The sequence below is a fragment of the Aegilops tauschii genome, chromosome 5, assembly GCF_002575655.3.
Source record: "Aegilops tauschii subsp. strangulata cultivar AL8/78 chromosome 5, Aet v6.0, whole genome shotgun sequence".
NCBI lineage: Eukaryota > Viridiplantae > Streptophyta > Magnoliopsida > Poales > Poaceae > Aegilops > Aegilops tauschii.
This window is the reverse complement of record NC_053039.3, coordinates 195,068,961-195,081,365: the sequence shown is the minus strand read 5'-3', so window position 1 is coordinate 195,081,365 and position 12,405 is coordinate 195,068,961.

Below are 12,405 nucleotides of genomic sequence, written 5' to 3'. Positions count from 1 at the left end.
TTATATACGCGAATGTCTTAGTCCTTGTGCTGTTCCTATTATACTAGTGCCTAAAAAGGATGGTACGTCGCGTATGTGTGTTGATTGTAGAGGCATTAATAACATTACTATTCGTTATCGTCATCCTATTCCTAGGCTAGATGATATGCTTGATGAATTGAGTGGCTCTACAATATTTTCCAAAGTTGATTTGCGTAGTGGATTCCATCAAATTCGTATGAAACTGGGAGATGAATGGAAAACAGCATTTAAAACTAAGTTTGGTTTATATGAGTGGTTAGTCATGCCTTTTGGGTTAACTAATGCACATAGTACTTTCATGAGACTAATGAACGAAGTTTTATGTGCTTTTATTGGACGATTTGTGGTAGTCTATTTTGATGATATACTGATTTATAGCAAATCTTTGGAAGAACATTTGGAACATTTACGTGCTGTTTTTATTGCTCTACGTGATGCACGTTTGTTTGGTAACCTTGGGAAGTGCACCTTTTGCACCGACCGAGTATCTTTTCTTGGCTATGTTGTTACTCCACAGGGAATTGAAGTTGATAAAGCCAAGATTGAAGCTATTGAGAGTTGGCCGCAGCCCAAAACGGTCACACAAGTGCGGAGTTTTCTTGGACTCATTGGTTTCTATAGGCGTTTTGTGAGAGATTTTAGCATCATTGCTGCACCTCTCAACGAGCTTACAAAGAAGGATGTGCCTTTTGTTTGGGGTACCGCACAGGAAGAAGCCTTCACGGTATTGAAAGATAAGTTGACACATGCTCCTTTACTCCAACTTCCTGATTTTAATAAGACTTTTGAGCTTGAATGTGATGCTAGTGGAATTGGATTAGGAGGTGTGTTATTACAAGATGGCAAACCTGTTGCATACTTTTCTGAAAAATTGAGTGGGCCTAGTCTGAATTATTCTACTTATGATAAAGAACTATATGCTCTTGTTCGGACTTTAGAAACATGGCAACATTATTTATGGCCCAAAGAATTTGTTATACATTCTGATCATGAATCTTTGAAACATATTAAAAGTCAAGCTAAACTGAATCGTAGACATGCTAAATGGGTTGAATTCATTGAAACTTTCCCTTATGTCATTAAACACAAGAAGGGTAAAGAAAATGTTATTGCTGATGCATTGTCTCGTCGCTATACTATGCTTTCACAACTTGACTTCAAAATATTTGGTTTGGAGACCATCAAAGATCAATATGTGCATGATGCTGATTTTAAAGATGTTTTGCAGAATTGTAAAGAAGGAAGAACCTGGAACAAGTTTGTCGTTAATGATGGATTTGTGTTTCGTGCTAACAAGCTATGCATTCCAGCTAGCTCACTTCGTCTTTTGTTGTTGCAGGAGGCGCATGGAGGAGGATTAATGGGACACTTTGGCGTGAAGAAGACGGAGGACATACTTGCTACACATTTCTTTTGGCCAAAGATGAGACGGGATGTTGAGCGTTTTGTTGCTCGCTGCACTACATGTCAAAAAGCTAAGTCACGACTCAATCCTCATGGTTTATATATGCCTTTGCCTGTACCTAGTGTTCCTTGGGAGGATATATCTATGGACTTTGTTTTAGGTTTACCTCGAACAAAGAAGGGGAGGGATAGCATATTTGTTGTCGTGGATAGATTCTCGAAAATGGCACACTTTATACCATGTCATAAAAGTGATGATGCTGTTAATGTTGCTGATTTGTTCTTTCGTGAAATTATTCGCTTGCATGGTGTGCCAAATACTATTGTTTCCGATCGTGATACTAAATTTCTTAGCCACTTTTGGAGATGTTTATGGGCTAAGTTGGGGACTAAACTGCTTTTTAGTACTACTTGTCACCCCCAAACTGATGGACAAACTGAAGTAGTCAATAGAACATTGTCTACTATGCTTAGGGCTGTTTTGAAGAATAATAAGAAAATGTGGGAAGAATGCTTGCCTCATATTGAGTTTGCTTATAATCGTTCATTGCATTCTACTACTCAGATGTGCCCTTTTGAAATTGTGTATGGTTTCCTACCTCGTGCACCTATTGATTTGTTGCCTCTTCCATCTTCGGAGAAGGTTAATTTTGATGCTAAACAACGTGCTGAATTGATCTTAAAAATGCATGAGTTAACTAAGGAAAACATTGAGCGTATGAATGCTAAATATAAACTTGCTGGAGATAAGGGTAGAAAACATGTTGTGTTTGCACCTGGAGATCTTGTTTGGTTACATTTGCGTAAGGATAGATTTCCTGATTTGCGCAAATCAAAGCTAATGCCACGTGCTGATGGTCCTTTTAAGGTGTTAGAGAAAATAAATGATAATGCATATAAACTTGAGCTGCCTGCAGATTTTGGGGTTAGTCCCACTTTTAACATTGCAGATTTGAAGCCTTATTTGGGTGAGGAATATGAGCTTCCGTCGAGGACGACTTCATTTCAAGAAGGGGAGGATGATGAGGACATCAATACCATTGTTGCACCCACAGCCCCTGCTGCTATACATACTGGACCAATTACTAGAGCTCGCGCACGCCAATTAAATTACCAGGTACTTTCGTTTCTTGGTAATGATTCTAATGTTCATGAGAATATGATGCTGCCTAAATTGGATACATTTGTTTTGCTTACAAATGAAGGGCCTAGCTTTGAGAAGGATGAACATTGGAACAAGAACAAGCATGGAGATGATGGCATGCGCATGAGGAACAAGAACGGAGTTACAAGTGATGATTTCAGGACGTTGAAGCCACCATAATGCGTGCATGAAGCCTTGGACGAAATATACAAGATGCTACTTCATAACTTTCGTCCAGAGGCTATTCTAGGTGCTGCGTCACCTTATTATTGGGCCAGGCCCATGTAATTTCGAAATACATAAGTATAGGCTGTTTTTAGAGTCCGTATGTGTGGGGAAACAAGAGATACGGTTGGTTTCGGACCCCTTCCTCAAGGGCCACGAAATTCCCCCCTCTTCCTCCATATATACAGCCCTTAGGGCGTCGTTTAGACTTTGGGTTTTGTTTAGATTAAAAGTTCGCCATAGCTGCAACTTCACGTACTTCGTTTGTGTTCAACGACCAGACAAAGGCGTCACAGAACTCCACCTTGATCAATAAAGCTTTCATCTTATATTCGCAATATCCAGATTGCAATCTCAGGTTCTTGCTTGTTCTTCGTTTGCTCGCAGGAAACAGACCCTCGTGGTCAGGTTGATCGTGCTCCGGCGTGGTCGATAACCTCTCGGAGGTTGTTTAGCGATTGCTAAGGCGCGACGTCCTCGCACGTTCGTAGTCGGATCGTCAAAGTCGACTTCCACCAAAGCGATATCCATCATCTCATCGAAAGACGGGACACCTTTGCCTCTATCAGTCTCTCTCGTGGAGTAGATCCGTAATGGATGAGCAATGCTCTATCTCACATATGAGCTAAACCAATGCTAACCCTAGAAAGAGGAAGGGGATGGAGTATATATAGTCTAGGGGGGCGAAGAGGTACATGGGCTTCGACCCTTCACTGTGCGCAGACAGGCGGAGCCGGATGTCCGGGCGTCGGGCCGGATGTCCGGGGGTTCGGGAGGGGCCGGATGTCCGGGCTTGGGGGCCGGATGTCCGGGCTGACGGTGAAAACTTCTGTAGGTTCTGGTGCGTAGCGCCGAATTTCCGGGCTTCTGGCCGGATTTCCGGGCTCGGGCCGGATGTCCGGGATGGACGCCGGATGTCCGGGCCCTCTAGACTTGGGCGGCTGGGCTTCGGCTGCTGTGGTTGCTCTAGGGGCCGGATGTCCGGGGTCTTGGCCGGATGTCCGGGGCCTGGAAGGTGAACTTGCCCGTTTCCGTTGGTTCTCTTCATCCATGGAGTTGGCGGTTTGTCCGTCTTCACGTGCATCCTCGGGAGGTTCCTCTTGACACCTAATCATGCATAGCATATCGGACTTAGGTAGTAGCCATGTCTCGAGTGGATCATATGTGATATCACTAAGGAAGGAAGTCACCTCGTTCTCGAGAGCTCTAGCTCGTGCTCGTGTCATAGGTCCTCTTGGCTCTTGATGAGACGATGGTAGGTCCATGGGGATGATCGTAGGATGCTCCGCATCACCATGTTTCCACTAGTATCAATAAAGCGGTTGTTTTCTGTACCAAGTTGTTGTGTGTTGTCAGAAGACTAGATCTCTGAGCTGGCAATGCAGGGTAAACCGGTTGCCCTGAGTCGGGGTGCCACAAATGCCCTTCTATTATTGGCTCTAACACACGTACGTTATGGCATGCCACATGGCAAAAACAAGAAGAATAAGGCTTGTAGTCGCCTTATTTTCTTGAATTTACAATCAATTGGGATTCCCCGGATCATAGAGCATGTGCAGAATGCAACGTTTGTCTATACCAGGCAGACACATGTTTATGCTCACTATAGTATCTCAAATTTCCTTCCAAAGGAGTGTCAATGGGTTCAGAAACTTGTCTGAAAAGCAGCGGCAAATGATGTTCTTTGACTTTCAGGGGCAAAAAGTCCTGCCTAGGTGCCGAATTTGAGGGTCCTCCGACCTCCTGCACAAGTTGAAGGTATTTTCTAGATTCCCACGCTCGTCGCGAGCATTTTGAGTGCTTGTGGGTCCGAAATGGACTCCGAATGACAAAGTTAGGACCGTTTTAGTGAACACCGGTCATTTATATGGCAGTCCTTGAAAGAACTTCATTTTCTCGTGACGTGTTCTGGCGCGCTGCCCGAAAATTTAGTGTCCTCCATAGTGGAGATAGTGTTTCCACATATATATTGACCGATGCCAGGAATGCCCTCCTATTATTGGCTGTAACACACGTACGTTACGGCATGCCACACGACAAAAACAAGGAGAATAAGGCTTTTAGCCGCCTTATTCTCTTGAATTTAGAACCAAATGGTATTCCGCGGATCATAGAGCATGTGCAGAATTCAACGTTTGTCGTTACCAGGAGGATTAATGTTTATACTCACCATAGTCTCTCGGATTTCCTTCCAAAGGAGTGCCAATGGATTCAGAAACTTGTCTGAAAAGCAGCGGCAAATGATATTGTTTGACTTTCAGGGGCAAAAAGTCCTGCTTAGGGGCCGAATTGGAGGCTGCTCCAGGCCTCTTGCACAAGTCGGAATTATTTTCTAGTTTCGCATTCTTGTCGCGAGCATTTTGAGTACTTGTGGGTCTCAAACGGACTATGAATGACAAAGTTATGACCGTTTTAGTGAACAGCGGTCCTTTATATGGCAGTCCTTGAAAGAACTTCATTTCCTCGTGACGCGTTCTGGCGCGCAGCCCCAAAATTTTGTTTCCTCCATTGTGGAGATATTGTTTCCACATATATATTGACTGATGCCAAGAACGCCCTCCTATTATTGGCTGTAACACACGTACGTTAAGTCATGCCACACGGCAAAAACAAGGAGAATAAGGCTTATTGTCGCCTTATTTTCATGAATTTACAACCAAATGGAATTCCTCGGATCATAGAGCATGTGTAGAATGCAACATTTGTCCATACCAGGCGGACTAATGTTTATACTCACCATAGTCTCTCGGATTTCCTTCCAATGGGTTCAGAAACTTGTCTGAAAGGCAGCAGGAAATTATGTTCTTTGACTTTCACGGGGAAAAAGTCATGCTTAGGGGCCGAATTTGCGGGTCCTCCGGGCCTCCCGCGCAGGCCAGAACTATTTTCTAGATTCCCATGCTCACCGCGAGCATTTTGAGTACTTGTGGTCCGAAATGGTCTCTGAATTACAAAGTTATGACCGTTTTAGTGAACATGGGTCCTTGGCAGAACTTCATTTTCTCGTGAAGCGTTCTGGCATGCCGCCCCAAAATTCTGTGACCTCCATAGTGGAGATATTGTTTCCACATATATATTGACCGATGCCAGGAATGTCCTATTATTGGTTGTAACACACATACGTTATGGCATGCCACACGAAAAAAACAAGGAGAATAAGGCTTATAGTCGCCTTATTTTCTTGAATTTAGAACCTAATGGGATTCTCCGGATCATAAAACATGTACAGAATGCAATGTTTGTCGTTACCAGGTAGACTAATGTTTATACTCGCCATAGTCTCTCAGATTTCCTCCCAAAGGTGTGCCAATGGATTCAGAAACTTGTCTGAAAGCAGCGGCAAATGATGTTCTTTGAATTTCAAGGGCAAAAGGTCCTTCTTAGGGGCCGAACTTGAGGCTCCTCTGGACCTCCTACGCAAGCTATAATTATTTTCTTGATTCCCACGCTCGTTGCGAGCATTTTGAGACATTGTGTGTCCGAAACGGACTCCGGATGACAAAGTTATCTCCATTTTAGTGAACACCGGTCCTTTATATGGCAGTCCTTGAAAGAACTTCATTTTCTCGTGACGCGTTCTGGTGTGCCGCCCCAAATTTTAGTGTCCTCAATAGTGGAGATATTGTTTCCACTTATATATTGACCGATGCCAGGAATTCCCTCCTATAATTTGCTGTAACACACATACGTTACGACATGCCACAAGGCAAAAACAAGGAGAATAAGGCTTATGGTCGCCTTATTTTCTTGGATTTACAACCAAATGGGATTCCCCGGATCATAGAGCATGTGCAGAATGCAACTTTTGTCCATACCAAGCGGAGTAATGTTTAGACTCACCATAGTCTCTCTGATTTCCTTCCAAAGGAGTGCCAATGGGTTTAGAAACTTTTCTCAAAAGCAGCGGCAAATGATGTTCTTTGACTTTCAGGGGCACAAAGTCCTGGTTTGGTGCCGAATTTGAGGGTCCTCCAGGCCTTCTCTGCAAGACGGAAGTATTTTCTAGATTCCCACACTCGTCGCCAGCATTTTGAATACTTTTGGGTCCGAAAACCAACTCCGAACTACAAAGTTATGACCGTTTTAGTGAACACGGGTCCTTTATATGGCAGACCTGGAAAGAACTTCATTTTCTCGTGACGCGTTCTGGTGCGCCGCCCCAAAATTTTGTGTCCTCCATAGTGCAGATATTGTTTCCAGATATATATTGACCGATGCCAGGAATTCCCTCCTATTATTTGTTGTAACACACGTACGTTACGGCATGCCACATGGCAAAAACAAGGAGAATAAGGCTTATGGTCGCCTTATTTTCTTGAATTTACAACCAAATGGGATTCCCCGGATCATAGAGTATGTGCAGAATGCAACTTTTGTCCCTACCAAGCGGAGTAATGTTTAGACTCACCATAGTGATGTAGGGTGTAACCCTAGATGCCCGATCTTTCACAAAAGGAGCGGATCCCTACGACGAACGTGATGAACACGAGGGGAAACACGAGGGGAACACGAGAGGAACACGAGAGAAATCACTCAACCAACAAGAATAGATCACACATGCGCTAGATCGATGAACACAAAGGTAAGATACAAGATCCAAAGTCAACAACAGACGATACAAACGGTAACCGGTTCTTCTCCGTGAGGAGGTCTTGATGGGGGTCTTCTCCGTGAGGTGGTCTTGAATCCAAGGTGGATCTTCTCCGAAGAGGGGTCGCGGTCTCTCTCATGGAGTAGATCAGTAATGGATGAGCAATGCTCTATCTCACATATGAGCTAAACCAATGCTAACCCTAGAAAGAGGAAGGGGATGGAGTATGTATAGTATAGGGGGTCGAAGAGGTACATGGGCCTCGGCCCTTTACTGTGCGCAGACAAGGGGAGCCGGATGTCCGGGCGTCGGGCCGGATGTCCGGGCCTTCAGGAGGTGAACTTGCCTTCTTTCGTTGGTTCTCTTCATCCATGGACTTGGTGGCTTGTCCGTCTTCACGTGCATCTTCGTGAGGGTCCTCTTGACACCTGATCATGCATAGCATATCGGACTTAGGTAGTAGCCATGTCTCGAGTGGATCATATGTGATATCACTAAGGAAGGAAGTCACCTCGTTCTCGAGAGCTCTAGCTCGTGCTCTTGTCTTGGGTCCTCTTGTCTCTTGATGAGATGATGGTAGGTCCATGGGGATGATCATGGGATGCTCCACATCATCTCCCCTCCCTTGGGAAAGATCCGACCTCGGATCGAAATCCTCATCACCATGGTACGGGGAGAGATCTTTGATGTTGAAGATGTCGCTCACGGAGTACTTGTCACGTGGGATGTCGATCTTGTATGCGTTGTTGTTGTAGCGTGCAAGCACCTTGAAGGGTCCATCCGCTCGGGGTAGTAGCTTGGACTTGCGTTCCTTGGGGAAGCGATCCTTGCGAAGGTGTAGCCACACAAGATCTCCAACATTGAACATCATGCGTTGCTTGTTGACGTTGAGCTTGGTCGCGAGTCGTTGTACTTGGCGCTCGATGGTGTTCCTTGTATCTTCATGCATCTTCTTGAGGAAGTTGACTCGAGCACTCGCGTCCATGTTTGTGCGCTCTTGTAGCGGTAGAGGTAGGATGCCCAATGGTGACAATGGGTTGAAGCCATAGAAGACCTCGAAGGGGGACTTGCCGGTAGTCGAATGTCTTGCACGATTGTAGGCGTACTCGGCGATAGGTAGGCACTCCTCCCACTCCTTGATGTTCTTCTTTATGAACATGCGTAGTAGAGTGGAGAGCGTGCGGTTCGTCACCTCCGTTTGGCCGTTGGTTTTGTGGATGGTATGCCGAAGAGAACAAAACCTTGATTCCGAGCTTGGCGCACAAGGTCTTCCAAAAGTAACTCAAGAACTGGACGTCGCGGTCCGAGACAATCGTCTTTGGCACTCCATGAAGTCGCAAGATTTCCCTACAAAACAAATTTGCAACATGTGAAGCGTCGTCTATCTTGTTGCAAGGAATGAAATGTGCCATTTTGGAGAATCGGTCCACAACAACAAAAACGGAATCCTTGCCATTTCGAGTTCTAGGCAAACAAAGCACAAAGTCCATGCTAATATCTTCCCATGGTTGATATGGAATTGGAAGTGGCATAGAGGCAATGAGATTGGGCTTTAGACTTAGCTTTGCGACATGTAGAGCATCGGTTGGTGAAGCGATTGACGTCGCGTAACATCTTGGTCCAAAAGTAGTTCTTGGAGAGCGTAGCAAATGTCTTGTCGCGTCCAAAGTGTCCCATGAGTCCGCCTCCATGAGATTCCTGCAAAAGCAACAAGCGAAGAGAGGACTCAGGGATGCAAAGTTTGTTAGCTCTCATAAGATATCCATCTTTGATGTAGTATCGATTCCAAGAAGTATGCGTCAAACACTTGGCATAAGGAATAGCAAATGTAGGATCATGCTCATACAAGTCTTTTATATGCTCAACGCCAATGACAACTCAAGTTGAGTAACAAGCGTGCATATACGGGAAAGTGCATCTGCCACAACATTTTCCTTACCTTTAATATACTAGATGACATAAGGAAATGACTCAATAAACTCACTCCATTTAGCATGACATTCGTTCAACTTAGTTTGACCCTTAAGGTATTTAAGCGTTTCATGGTCGGTATGGATGATGAACTCATGAGGTCGAAGGTAATGTTCCCATTCATGTAAAACTCGCACTAAAGCATAGAGCTCTTTGTCATAGATGGGATAATTTAGTTGAGCTCCGGAAAGTTTCTCACTAAAATAAGCAATTGGGCGCTTCTCTTGTGTTAACACACCTCCTATGCCATTACCACTAGCATCGCAATGAATTTTGAAAGGTTTGTCAAAGTTGGGTAATGCAAGTACGGGAGCATGAGTAAGCAAATTCTTAAGCTCATTGAAAGCGATATCTTGGGATGTTCCCCAAACAAACAGTGCATTTTTCTTACTCAAAGCATGCAAAGGTGAAGCAATGGTACTAAAATCCTTCACAAATCTACGGTAGAAACCGGCTAAACCAAGAAAACTACGCACTTGTTGCAAATTGGTTGGTTGGGGCCAAGTTTTAATAGCATTGATCTTAGATTCATCAACATGAACACCCTTGGAAGATACTACGAAACCCAAGAAAACAAGCTTATCAACACCAAATAGGCATTTTTCCATATTAGCATAAAGTTGTTCTTTTCGAAGAGTTAGTAGCACGGTGCGAAGGTGGGTGACATGGTCTTTGAGAGATTTGCTAAACACAAGGATATCATCAAAGTAGACAACAACAAATTCACCAATGTAAGGGCGAAACACATAATGCATAAGGCGCATGAAGGTACCGGGTGCTTCCGATAAACCCATAGGCATGACTAACCACTCATATAGACCAAACTTTGTTTTGAAAGCGGTTTTCCATTCATCACCCTCTTGTATGCGCATTTGATAGTAACCACTTTTAAGATCAATTTTGGAAAAGATAGTGGCACCGCAAAGTTCATCAAGCATATCATCAAGGCGTGGAATGGGGTACCTATATCGAACGGTGATAGCATTGATAGGTCTACAATCGGAACACATGCGAAAACTACCGTCTCGTTTTGGCACAAGAATGACCGGTACGGCACAAGGACTCAAACTTTCACGCACATGTCCATGGTCTATGAGATGCTTTACTTGCCTTCGTATTTCTTTGGTTTCTTCGGGGTTGACGCGGTAGGGAGCTTTGTTTGGAAGGGGCGCTCCGGGGATGAGATTGATTCGGTGCTCAATGCCTCGTATTGGAGGTAGACCGGGAGGTAGCTCATCGGGGAAAACATCTTGGAATTCCTACAATAAAGAAGATAACACCAAAGGTAGATCGTGAGAGTTGTTAGTTTTTGGTGCCTCGTCCTTGCACAATAGGACATAGTGTAGGACACTTGATGGGTTCTCACACACTTCTCTCATCTCACGTTTGGTGGCAAATAGGACTAAGTTTTTCTTGTCGCTCATCGTGGAGGCACTCAATTTGGGCTTGTGGCGCTCACTCTCTTTGTGGTGGGTCGCTCTCTCACTATTCTCTCCACGATGTGTGTTTTTCTTGTCCGCGAGCACTTGGCTTGGAGACATAGGACGTAGCACAAACTCTTTCCCTTTCATCTTGAAGCTATAGTGGTTTGTACGCCCATTGTGAATGACTCCTCGGTCAAATTGCCATGGCCGTCCAAGAAGGAGGTGGCACACGGTCATCGGAAGGACATCACACTCCAAAGTGTCTTCATAGGCGCCGATCTTGAAAGAGACTTGTATCCTATGCTCGACTTGGATGGTGCCGGTGTCGCTTAGCCATTGAACCTTGTAGGGGTGAGGGTGCTTCATATTGACCAATTGGAGTTTGGAGCATAGTTCTTCACTTGCTAATTTATGACAACTTCCTCCATCGATGATGACCTTGACGGACCGTCCATTGATGCCGGCTTTTCTGTGGAAGATATGGCATCTTTGATCTTCGTCTTGTCGATGTTGAAGAGTCAAGACCTTGGAGACAACAAGAGCGGGACTTGAATCTTCGTCACAAAAGACTTGATCATCTTCTTCTTCATTGTTCACTTGTCGGTGCATGGCCACTTGCTCAAGGGCTTCCATTTCTCCTTCACTCATGGAGTCATAGGTTCCGTCGTCGTTGAGGATCATGGTGCGCTTGTTTGTGCACTCGAAGGATTTGTGGCCTCGGCCTCCGCATGTGAAACACTTGATGGAACTTGTCTTGATTGTCTCATCGGTTGGAGTAGATGATGATGAAACTTTCTTGAAGTTGCTTGTAGTAGGAGGACGACTTGAGCTTGTCGAAGCTTTCTTGTAACTTGACTTGTCGTCGTTGCTTGTAGATGGCTTGGTTGAAGGTGTTGAAGTCGTCGAAGCTTGATTGTTGGAGAGGCCATAGGACTTGGATGAGAACTTGGCATACTTGAAGTCGTCTTGTACTTGCCGTTCCGCTTTGGTAGCTTGATGCACTAGCTCGATGAGGTTCGAGTATGGTTGGAAGTCGGCAATCTTCTTGATAGGGTGATTGAGTCCATTCAACAAACATGCCATATTTTGCTCATCATCTTCTTTGACATTGGCTCGTATCATGGCAATCTCCATTTCCTTGTAGTACTCTTCAATGCTCTTGGTTCCTTGTTTGAGTTGTTGGAGTTTCTTGAAGAGATCATGGTTGTAGTAGTTTGGCACGAATCGTGCTCTCATGACATCCTTCATTTGTGCCCAAGTGGTGATGGGTGGTTCACCTCTTGCTGCTCGGCGTTCAATGACTTGTTCCCACCAAATGAGGACGTAATCTTGGAATTCGAGGGATGCCATTGCGATTTTCTTCTCTTCTTCGTAGTTGTGCAAGCAGAAGATTTTGTCAACCTTCAATGCCCATGATATGTACTCTTCGGGGTCATTGCTTCCGGTAAACTTGGGCATGGTGAACTTTAGCTTGCCATATCGTTGCTCTTCATTGTGTTGGGGTCGGGGATGATGACGCCCATGTCGGTGATTATTGGCAATCTCATGTTGCTCTTGGCGAGGAGCGTTGTCTTCCTCATGTTGCTCTTGGCGAGGAGGGTTGTCTACCTCATGTTGCTCTTGGC